General features: G+C 46.6%; 1 long non-coding RNA gene across 1 annotated transcript; it reads right to left on the reverse strand.

Moving 5' to 3' along the window:
• Nucleotides 1–818: 818 nt before the first annotated feature.
• On the reverse strand, nt 819–9,630 carry LOC116874626. Its single transcript, XR_004384042.1, has 3 exons — nt 9,592–9,630; nt 1,005–1,199; nt 819–852 (listed from the first exon to the last, which is right to left on the reverse strand). It is a non-coding gene; the product is annotated as an uncharacterized LOC116874626 (long non-coding RNA).
• Between the last annotated feature and the right edge of the window lie 2,630 nt (nt 9,631–12,260).

Consider the following 12,260-nt stretch of genomic DNA (forward strand, 5'->3'; position numbering starts at 1 on the left):
CCATTACGAGCATTTTAGTATCATGTGATTTTTTAAAGACCATATGCCCATGTGGCTCTGACAAAAACAAAAAAACAGGAAACAAAACCCTCCAAAAGCCCAAGCAGTGACCTCCCGTGTCCTAGTTTGACAGGCCATGGCAGGGATGACCATCTATGACATGGAAGGTTCGCTGTGATTGCCCCCTGGAGTTTTGTTCACCTGCTTGGAAAAGCCCTGAAAAGGCTGCTCCCGCCACCCCAGCGCCATCAGCAGGGGTGTGAAGCAGATCTCTCTGGAAGCACACTCTGGGCCTGCCCCGCTGCTTCGACTCTTCCTCACCAGACAAGCTTGGCTCCTAGAACCAACTCAGTTCAGCGATAAGCAGCAGCCACAGATGGGGCAGGCTGGGGGCTGTGATAAGGGGTGGGACAAGGTTTGAACGTCAAACCAAACTGACCAAGGCCTTCTTGCTCTACTTCACAACACTGTGGGCTCTGTTCAGTAGGAGAAGTTAGGAGAAAAGAGAACTTAGGTTCCCTGAGTGTTCACTGTGCTGTTTATGTGCTGGAGGCTTCACATGCATTTTTTCATTTAATCCTCACAAGCAGCCCTGTGAGTTTAATGCCGCTAAACCAGATACTGAAAAAGAGTTAAGATGGTAAATGTTACGTGTATTTTTACCATAATTTAAAAAGAACAGTGACAACTTTGTGTGGAAGGTATTATTTCTGTTTTCCAGAAGAGGAAACAGAGAGGCTCAAGAAATTAAATACCTTGTTCCAGCTGCCCAGCCAGTAGGTGTCTGAGACAGGTGCATCGGGCTTGGATGGCTTTCTGCGCTGTTGGGAGGTCTCCGCGATAAGGCAAATGCTAAATGAAATGGAAGGAATAAGGTCTAGGAGGAAAGTGTAGCCTTTCTTTAGTCTCACAATTTTGTCTGCTACCAGCCTGGTGCTCCTCCCCAGAGGAGTGGGCCAGTGCTGGGGTGAGGTATACCACTGAACATCACCCCCCGCCCCCACCTTGGAACTCTGGGAGAAGCCCTTCATCAGTCTGCTTCCAGCCCTGAAGGCCATGCGGGGGAGGGTCTGCAAATGTCTGCAGCAAATGAACTTGCAGCCCTGAGACTTCTCAGATACTCCACGGGAGGCTCCTTTCACTTGATTTCAGGTTCTGAAGTAGCTGAATTTTTAGATGATGCAAATCCGATTCTTTCCCTGCAGGAGTTGGAGGAAATGACAAGTGCTTGGTAGAGGGCAAAGAGAGCATCAGCATATCATTAAAATGCAGTTGGGAGAGCAGAGTTGGGGGGGGGCGCTTGGGAGGGCAGGTGAAGGGGTGAAGAATAATTAGGATAATTACACCATCAAACACTTCTGCAAAGCATGCTGTGTTTGCAGGCACCGTTCTAAGTACTTTCTGTGTATTAATTCATTTAATTCTCATAACCATGCTATGAGGTAATTATCAGCTATTATTAGTTAGCTAGATAGTACACATTTATAAAGCATTGGATGATCCTGTATGCCAATTTCTACCTAAGAAAAGTATTATTTATAATAGACAACAACTAGAAGCCACCGGAGTGTCCCGCAACAAGGAATATTAAAACCATGGAATTTATGGAGCCATAATGTCATCTCATTACCTCCCTTAATCTTTACAACAGTGCCAGAAGAGAGGGCCTAGTAGGAGCCCATTTTACAGGTATGGAGACTGAGGCTGAGAGGACTTATAAGGTTAGATTTAAAAGTAGATTTGAATGAATGAATGAATGAATGAATGAATGAATACATAAATAAAGTAGATTTGAAACCCAGCCCAATCTAACTTTGGGACCCAACCTCTTACCTATGATGTTATCCTTCCTTGAGGCCTGGAAGATCAAAAGTACTGCACAAAACTGCCATTCACCAGGATTATAGTCATAAAACCTGCGGCTGTGGGCAGATGCCCACATAACTACACTAGATGAACTAGGGAAGGGGGTAATTCGAGCAAAGTAGGTAAAGTTACTCTCTCTGAGTAAGATCCTCACAGGAGACCCAGGACAAGGCCCTCTTTCCCCCCACTCTCACTGGCAACAGCCCCGTTTAGCTGTCCTCGTACTGTGTGCCACTTTGAGCATTGGGGCCTTGGCGTCCTGGGTTCCAAAGGGAGAGAGGTGACAGAAAACAGAACTTTTCCTTTTCCGGGTTCCCCTGGGACCTTCAGACCTGCCCTGATACTCGCTTTGCTGAAGTCACACCTGCTTGGAGCAGGAGACCGTGGCCAGGGTGTCTCTGAGGCTGACCTTTCGGTTGCGTCCCACACTTCTGGGAGCCCGGGACCCCACTCACGCGGCCTCCTCCCTGTGTGGACCCTGTGTCCTCCTGTGCACCATCAGTGGTCCAGGGTGCCTTGGGTGACACTGGGCTCCTTTGACCCAAAGCAGACTTCTCACCCAGAGTTTGTCAGCATAGCAAGTTTACACATGACGGCAGAAGGGAAACAAGACAGGTTCGCATCCAGGCCACACCATGTACTCAGCTTTCTCGCCAGGCCTGGCTTCCTGCCATGTCTCTGGCTCTTCTTTTCTTTCTCGGGTCCCCTTGACTCTTCTCTCTACACAAGCCCAGGCAGGAATTCCTCCCTCTGCTTCACGCAGAACCCCTGCCCTCCTCTCCCCACCGACTCCACTCCCACAGGTCACACCAGCCCCCGGGAAATTCGGCAAAGGTTTATTCCTCCTTTCTTAAGAGGAATTCTAGTGACAACTGTTCAGGGAAGAAAAAAAAATTGTTTAAGCCATTTCGGTCATCAGAGGTCAGCTTCCCCAGAAAACAGACTCCGAAACAGAGATTTGTGTGTAGGAGGCTTAAAGGGATGCGCTCTTGGAACAACTCCTGTAAGGAACAGGGGAAGCAGGACTAGACAGAGGGAGAAGTTAAGCTTCCATGTACTCGCAATGAGTCTTTACCCAATCTCACAGAAAGTTCTGGAGCTGGAATGGCCCCTTGGAATTATGCCATTGAGCCAACGGGGTCAGGCCTTCGTACTCTGCTTTCCACACATGCGCTCACTGGTCATTCACTGTGTGTCAGATGGCCCTGTCGGCTGAGGACCAGTCCAGGTAGGGACACAGCAGGCCAACTCAGCAGCTGGGGATGTGAGCGCCTCCCTCCCCTAAAGGTGGGACGTGGGTGGCACACCACAGCAGCCGCTGCAGTAATAATAATTTTTAAAAAGTGTGAAACAATCTCAGTGCCTATCTGTTGGGGTTTTGATAAATACCTAATGGTACATCCACACTGAAGAATACTATGCAATTGCTAAAACTTAGTTTGTTTACCAACATAGAGTGGTAGTCAGGATATATTCTTAAGTGAGAAAAGTGAGCTGCAAAACAGAACTACCTCATAACTTCGTTTTTATGTTTAGTAAGTAAATAGTCTAAAAGGAGCCCAAACTTTTAATACTACCTCGGGGAGAGGTGATTATACCAAAAAATTAACAATAAACACTTATTATAATAATCTTGAAGGTAAACTTTTTAAAAAAATTTATTATTACTTTTTAAGGATTTATTTATTTATTTGAGGCGGGGAGGGGTGGAGGGAAAGTGGGGGAAGAGACCCAAGCAGACTCCCCACTCCAGCGCGGAGCCCGACCTGGGGCTCGATCCCACGACCCAGAGATCATGACCTGAGCCAAAATCAAGAGCCAGCTGCTTAACCGACTGCACCACCCAGGCGCCCCTGGAAGGTTTTATTTTTAAGTAATCTCCACACCCAGCATAGAGGCATATCCTCCAGGACTGAGCCAGCCAGGCTCACCAAGAGAGAAACTTTTCTAGAAAAAAAAAAAAATCCTAGCCAACTGAAAGCAGGTAGCTGTTGATGAAGTGTAAGTCAAGGAAGTGACTTTTCTTGCTGCTGACTTGAATTTCTCCCCCATCAGTTTTCTGTAAGAAATGGTGTTTCTCCCCACTTCCTGCCTTAAATTGTGTGGCAGCCCCTGTGGCTCCTGAGCCACTGTCACATCCCATGTGACGCAGAGGTGGCTGCGGGCATTTAATGGGGAGCCTGTTGGCTTCGTGTCCAGTGTGGAGGTCCAGGAGGACCTGGGGTTGCCCAGATTCCCCAAAGCCACGTGACAAATTCCCAGGAATCCTGGGCTGCTCCCTCTTCACCCGTCATCCTTGTCATCATCATCATCACAATAACAAGGACCACTTATTTAGACTTTGCCATGTGCCAGGCGATATTCTTTATAATCAGTACAGCCTTTCTTCCTTATGATAGTCTTCCAGATGTTTGTCTTAGTTTCCAGGCAAGAACCTGAAGTCTTGGGGCACCTGGGTGGCTCAGTGGGTTAAAGCCTCTGCCTTCGTCTCAGGTCATGATCTCAGGGTCCTGGGATCGAGCCCCACATCAGGCTCTCTTCTCAGCGGGGAGCCTGCTTCCCCCCCGCCCTCTGCCTTCCTGTCTGCCTACTTGTGATCTTTGTCTGTCAAATAAATAAATAAAATCTTAAAAAAAAAAAAAAAACCTGAAGTCTTTGCCCAACTTTGTGAACATACTACAAACCAATGAACTGTGCACCGTACATGGTGACTTTTGTAGTGACTACTACGTCAATAAAGCTACTTTCGGAAAAGAGAAAACTGGGGAACCTTGGTGGCTCTGTCAGTTGAGCGTCTGACTCTTGGTTTCGGTCAGGTCATGATCTCAGGGTCGTGGGATCAAGCCCCCCGTCAGGCTCCTTGCTGGTCATGGAATCTGCTTGAGTCTCTCTCTCTCTCTTCCTCTGCCTCTCCCCCGCTTCCCTCTCAAATGATAATAATAATAAAAGAAATGAAAACTGAAATCTATATAGATTAGATAACTTGCCTGAGATCACAGAGGTACAAAGTGGCAGGACGGCGTGAGCAAGAAGGAAGCAGACAATGGAATCTGGGCAGTGTCTGTCACCCCAGAGCCTCCTGACCGCCTAAGGCGGTCTGTGGTTCTCAGTGTCACTGACTACCCGGGTCCGTGGAGACAACGGGTCTGGAGTAGGCAAGCCATCTGGGCAGTGACTTGCAGTAGTGAGCGCAACATCTGGTCTTCTCGGAGAGTGGCTTTCACAGTGTGGGGTGGGGAGGGGCTGGTATGAGAGGGAGTGAGAAAAACGAGTGACATCTGTCACTGGATGCCCCATGCCCAAAACTCCTGAGGTGTGCATGAGGTGGAGCAGGGGCCCAGGGAGCTGCTGGGGCTTATGTCTCAAATGTCCTGGGAGCATTGAGCTAAGGTCACGGAGACTGGGATGTGGGGAGGAAGCGACTGAGAGAGGGACTGCATGGGGCTGGGTCCCAGATCTCTGTCTTCCCCCCGTGCTGGAATCTGTCCTTGTGCGCAGCCCGCATGCCTTTGGAGCAGAATCCAAGCCAGGGGCGTGGGGATGGCTGGAACAACACGTGCCTGTTCTGCTAACTAGACCATCAGCATTATCTTGAAATAGTTGGTGTGAAAAAGTTTGATGGGTTTGAAATCCTTTGCCTTATCACAAGAAATTTCCATAAGAGCTGTTAAACTCTTTAAAGATAATTTCAACTGCTGTAAAAATTTGAAGGGTGATAAAAACACTTTAAAATTTTTTATCTCCTTCTTGGGCAAAATTTCTCATTGATGGTGATAACCAAAAACTTGAATAGATCATTATTTTAAAATCTCCATTGGCAATTATGTATTGCCATTATGAGGCATATAAAAAAGATTTAAAAGAATTATGCCCATGCTATTTTTACTATCCTCACTACAGACCGGTGCTGGGCCATCAGGCAGCCACTGGCCACGTGTGGCCACTGAGCACTTGAACTGTGCCTGGTCCAGATGGAGATGGGTTATATTCCACTTACAAGTGAAAATACACGCTACACTTAGTAAGAAAACAAGAATGCAAAATATCTCAGTATTAATGTAATTATCTAATAAAATATCTCATTATTAAATTTCATATTGCATATTGCAATCATAAGATTATGGATATATTAAGTTAAATAAATAGACTATAAAATTTTTTTTTAAGTATGTTCATGGAAACAAGCTCAGGTTTCTCATTAAAAACTTGAAAATATTTTATTTGGAAAATTTTATACAAATTCAGTATTTAATATGTTCTCTAATGACTTTATATTTTTATACTTCTTTAATGTAAAGAAAACATAATTACTTTTTCCATCAAGTCCCACACAGATGTCCCCAAATCCCCTCCAGTTTACTTGAGCATGTCATAATAATGTGGATGTTTCCTACGAGTGTGATGGCATGAAATTATTTCAAAGAAGGTATTTTTGAGCATCTATATTGTTCAGAAAGATCCTTTTGAATACCTTGAAGGCTTATAAAAGGCATTTTTGTGCATCTCTCCATGCCAGGCACCATGCTGGATTCTGGGGATGCACAGCTGTGCATATGTCATCGTGTATTAATATATATAGTGACAATGGTGGGAGGGAAATCTTTGTTGTCCCATTAAGGAAAGGAGCTCCCAGCAGCCTTCTCTGTTGGCTGCAGCATTCATGGCCATCTTAGTGAGATCAGCCACAGGGCAGTGGGCCTGGAGACCTCTCTGAATGGAGTGACAAGGAACGGTGGGGGCCTTTTGCTTTTTTGAGCTTTATGTTGAAGGAGGGCCGCTGGCAGGCTCCTTACGGCATGTTTCCACGGCATGAGGCTTCCGCTCTGTCCTCCCATGAACTCCAGAAGGCCTGCCTCAGCTGCCCAGCGTCTGTGCACAGGTTTCCTATAATCATATGCCTGAGACAAGGCAGGTCACAAAATCAGAGGCCAGGCTACCCGGGTGCTTGTAAACTCGGTTATTTTTTACATGTGTGACTTTGGCAAAACATTCAGTTCTCATTACGGGCTAGCCTGATGCCAGAGCTGACTTTCCGTTTCCAACTTGGCCCCCCGGAGGGGATCCCCCCATTCTCTGTATATGGCCTCTGTAATGCAGGGGGCCGCCCCATGCCCTCACTTGCATAATTTGAGATGCTAGCATTTTCTCAGCTCTTCCGAAGCGGAGCCCGGGAGACCATCCATCTGGAAAATCGTCAGAGAGCTCTGAAGGTGACGGAAATCAACATTAGATCCCAGACTATGGAGTCACTTCCTGGAAATGCAAAGAAACAGTAGGGCATCTGTTCCGACGAGTATTACTTTCTCAAATTCTGTGTGGTCTTGGGCCTGCTCTGTGACGTCATTTCATCATAACTTTCTCTGTCTTTGCCCCAAAATACCCATGTAATTGTGCCTTGAGCAATTGATGTACAAGTGAAGGTATCGGTATATACATTATCATAAATATTATGTATATGTATGGATGTACAGCAGAAGTGATGTGCTTAATCATAAGAAGTGTTGTATTTTATCCATGTTTAAAAAGGAAGGAATTTGCTCAAAGGCAAACCATCTAATGTAACTAGCCAAGGAAGAAGCTTTCAGGACTTTCAAATATTAACTGTTTCTCCTGTCTAGGAAATGCTATAAAGTTCAAGTTAGTTAGGAATGACATATGTTTTTGTTTCAAACACCTAAGACATGCTTTTCAGATATTTGTATTGCCATATTCTTTTAATTTTTTAAGAACTTTATTTTTAAGTAATCTCTACACCCAGGATGGGGCTCGAACTCATAAGCGTGAGATCAAGAGTCACGTGCTCCACCAACTGAGTCAGCCAGGCACCTCTCTATTGCCATATTCTTTTTTTTTTTTTTTTTTTTTTTCTGAGAGAGAGAGAGAAAAAGAGAAAACAAGCAGGGAAGGGCAGAAGGAGAAGGAGAGAGAATCGTAACTAGATACCCTTCCCCCTCTGCTGAGTACAGAGCCTGACGTGGAGCTCAGTCTCAACGGTGAGGTCATGACCTGTGCTGAAATCAAGAGTTGGATGCTTAACTGACTGAGCCACCCAGGCTCTCCATCATATTCTTAATTGAATGCTTTGAATGACTACATCCAATTCTGCACCCGTACCCCCTGGTATTGCTTTTTAGCCTTCCTGGAAATCAGTTTCTAAAAAATAAAGACTTATTCAGATCTGAAAAAAAGAAAAATGTGTTGTATTGACATGACAGGGGTCATAGGTATTTCTTACTGTTAAATTGTTTAAACATTTTTTTTAAAGATTTTATTTTTTTAAAAGTAATCTCGACACCCAATGTGGGGCTCGAAGGCACAACCCAACATCAAGAGCCACATGTTCCACCAGCTTAGCACCCCAGGTGTTTTGACTATTAAATAAACATTTAAACTTTTAAAAGGTGTCCAGTTAAAGGGAAAAACTGATAAAGCCCTTTGAAGAAAGCCTGTTAAAAGAATTTCAGCCATTTAAATGTGCAACAATAGGGGAAGACTTAAGTAAGTCCCAGTAGAAAGGACTGTTGTCATCATCATTTTCATTTTATCAATGAGAAAACTATAGCACAAAGACCCAGTAAGCCACTCAGCAAAGACCACAGAGCTAGTTAGTGGCAGAGCGAGGATTTGAACCCAAGACTGTTGGGTCCTCAACCAACTGGCAACCACTGGGTTACCAGACAATGCACTGTCCCACAACCACGGCAAGTTTTCACAGCCAAGCAACCATGGGTGGGACTGTCATAGTTAGAACCTTCCAAAGGGGAGGCGATTTCCAGCATCTCCCACAGCGTTGGGATGTACACCCAGTTTGTCACACAATTGTACTCCTAGGACACCCTCCAGGAGAAATGCTTGTGCCTGTACATAAAGCCTATTGTACAGGTGATTGAACCATTGTAAGTATCTGCTAACAGGGGAACGGCAAAGCCAATTATGGTACTTCCGTAGATGAACTATTTGGGCAGCTTTCTTAAAATGCAGATCCCTATGCACCAGTAAGGAAACGTCTCCAACCTACGCTGTGACACAAAAAAGCTAGTGGTGGGCCATTAGTTAAAAGGCTGTCTTGTATGAATCCTAGAGAAATGTCTGTAAGGATAGAAGCTAAACTGTTGAAAGTGGTTTATCTCTGAGGCATTGGCAGGGGTTGGGGAGGGGGGAGCGGCGGGGAGAAAGAAGGAGGGAAGGGAAAATTTTGCCTTGTCCTCTATATATTTCTGAATTGTTCTAATTCTTTACGGTAAGTGTGGGTTACTTCTATAATTTAAAAAAAAACTAATATGGAAAAAAATTCCTGTTTTCAACCAAGTTTTAATGATATGGGAAAATATTGTAACAAGTGAAAAAAAAATCAGAGCCTGAAATTATGTATACGAGTATGATCTCAGCTGCAGAAAAATGCATTTAAAATCTGGAAAGGAAATGTATCAAAATGTTAATAGGCACTGCCTCTGGGTGGCAGGATTATAGGTGGATTTTTTTTCTGCTTTACTTTTCCATACTTTCTCAATGTGCCTTATTAGTGTTAGAAAAAGAGAAAAAAAAAAAAAAAGCAGGTCTGCCAAAGGTGCGTAGCAGGTTGTAAAACTGAAGCAGCCTCTAGCCAGGCTGGGGGGGGGGGGACACCCCCAGATTCCTGACCCACCAAGGAGCATGTCCCCTTGTGGAAAGGGCAGATGAGGAGTGAAAACAGGTTTTCTTCTCATTTTCTGATTATCCACTTACCTTGAAGGAGGAAAATGGAGAGTCTCCAGGCAGAGAGGGTGAGACCCCTGACAGTGAGGTTTCCGATCCTCAAGGTCAGGGCTGGGCTTTGCAGGGGTGGGAAGGGGGGGATCACCGTGGCTGTAGGGGTGGGTGCAGTTCAAGCCGAGTGACTGTGTGCAGGGCGGAGAGGGCAGGCGGGCACCACACCGAAATTCTTGTGTTGTCCCCCAGAGACAGCGGGGGCACTGCCATGACACAGTGTAGAGCTTGGGGTCACGTGGTGGTGGAGGCAGGGAGCACAGCTCTGTCACTTGACCCAGATGGGCCACTTCTTGAAGTGTCTGAGACTGCGGGGGCACTTTCCGGAGCAGTCATCATGGCAAGGTCGAGGACTTTGGAGAAAAGTATCTTGAAAGAGTACTTCTTTGAAAAGTGATTCTTTCGGTAAAGAGCTCTTGGCCTTTGTGCCAGTTCCGGGCCTGTCTGGCATGCTGTTCTTTAATCTCCTCCTGCTCTGCCCTGTGATAGACAAGGGCTGCTTCCAGAAGGCTGTTTCCACGCCTCCCAGGTCCTCTGACTTCGGACTCCGTGTGGCCAGCGGGAGACACCGTGCAGAGGCTGGAAGACAGAGAGGCAGGGGGAAGCTGGGGAGGTTCTCTTCCCCACTCTCTGCCTCCGCTGATGTCTCTGGCAGCAAAAGAGCTTCCTCTGTCACACCAGCTTCCACTGAGGAACGCTGGGTTCCAGGCACCCCCCTCCTCTCTTTGTCCCCCTTGAGGATTGAGGCAGTGTGCTTCCTGCCACCTCGGACCCCTGCCTGCTTGGCTTTCCAGCCAAGTCTTCCGTCACACGTGTAATCAATCCTTGCCTTAAATTCCCTCTATTCAAGGTGCAGTCAGTGGTTTCTGTTTTCCTGGCTAAATCCTAAGCTAATACCTTCTTGGTCTAGGGCAGTTCCCATAAAGAGAACCTCCAGATGGCCATATCGAAAAAAAGCAGCTGGCCTCCTCCCTTACCCTGTCCCCCAGGCTTCTCGGCCTTTACTTTATATGCAGATAAACTGAGGATCTTGTTAAATAGATGTGAGGCAGGGCTCGAGAATCGGTATTCCAACACGCTCCCACCTGGTGCCAATACTGAGTAGCCAGGCACAGAGGCGTCTAGAACTCTGTGCCCCGTAATAGCTCAGTGCAGTCGTTCTCTACAGCATCGCCGCTAGGGGGCATAACACCGGGTGAAACTGAGTCTCTCAAAAGCCGCTTAACGCCAATTTGAATACACTGTCCTTACTATTGAGTGGGAGGTGGAAGGTGGAAGCCAGCCAGCCACCCGGTAGCGGACTGACTGCATTCTTGTAGCTGCAACCATCTGACTCTTTTATTAGGACACCTAGATGGGTTGTGCCTGGGTATTTACTTATTTGAATTTTATTTTAAGTTACTTATTTATGTCCCCTTTACTACACAGTACACAGGAGATTTCACCTCTGAATTTCATTTTCCAGGGTAGTAAAGGGGATGTTACAGAATATCTGTTTTACAAAGAGAACTTGGGGTGGAAGAAGATCGTGCAGCGCTGGGTTAGAGGGGCAAGAGGACAATGGGCACCTCCTGGAAATCCTGGACTGGAAGTGGAAGTAGGCACTGGTAAGACTCTGGGTTGTTTCCCTTTCTGGGGAGTGAGGCTCGGGAGAGGGGGGTAGGATACACACACTCTTGATTATACACGGGATAGTGTCATTGTGTCCGTGACAGCTTTTTCATTTTCACGGTGTAAGAATGGGGAGAATTACTGATGATGTTACCAAGCAGCCAGACGCGGGAGCTCCAGTGGGCTCTGTCGTTCCTCTCCACTGCCCGGCTCCTGAATACCCTTTCTCCGGGTGGGGGGCATTCCTTGTCTTAGGCGCCCTCAACAGCAGGTAGAGCCTGCCTCCTGCTACGGAAGCTAAAAAGACACTCCCTCTCGGGGGCTCCCCTGTGGCTGGGTGTGGATCCATGTCCTAGACACACATGGAACAGGTGCACCTGTCCCGGACTTTGAATGAAGACACGATTGCTTCTCCCTGAGTAAGGAGGAAAGCCATTACTGAGGAGATGATGTTTAAGCTACGTCTTGAGGGATAAGTAGAATTTCAGCAGGTTGGGAGGTTGGAGGAATGAGCAGCAGATGGATCAGAGGGTTGGGTCGGTGCACAGGCGGTGCGGGTATGGCAGAGGCGTAAGTGTGGAGATATTTTAAAACAGGTAAAATGCCATTAACTTTACTCATGGATGTTGGAGTCAAGGGCATTGATAAGGAGTCAGAAGACCAAGGCTCAAATATGGATCCTTGCTGTTGTGACCTTGGGCCAGTCCCCAGCCCTCTGGGCTCACTTCCCTTACTTGGAAAAAAGGTAGTCCTACCACTACCGGTGTGCCCTCCTCACATAGTTTTTGTCGGGTCATGGGAAGATGAATGTAAACTGCTTTACATGGAAAAGCCTGAACAAAAAATAATTATTACAAATAATGTGTGTAGGTGGTGGGATACACAAAATAGTGAGAGCGCGCAAGTCCAGGCTGAGAGAGGTTAGAAGACAGTCACGTCTGAGGAGGAATTTGGTCAAAGACCAGCTCTTCCTCAAGTGTAGGACTGAGGAGGTGGGGACGGGGTGGGGTGAGCACACAGCACTCGCCAGGCAGCTT

Source organism: Lontra canadensis, unplaced genomic scaffold (assembly GCF_010015895.1).
Source record: "Lontra canadensis isolate GAN:19392208 unplaced genomic scaffold, GSC_riverotter_1.0 scaffold2, whole genome shotgun sequence".
NCBI lineage: Eukaryota > Metazoa > Chordata > Mammalia > Carnivora > Mustelidae > Lontra > Lontra canadensis.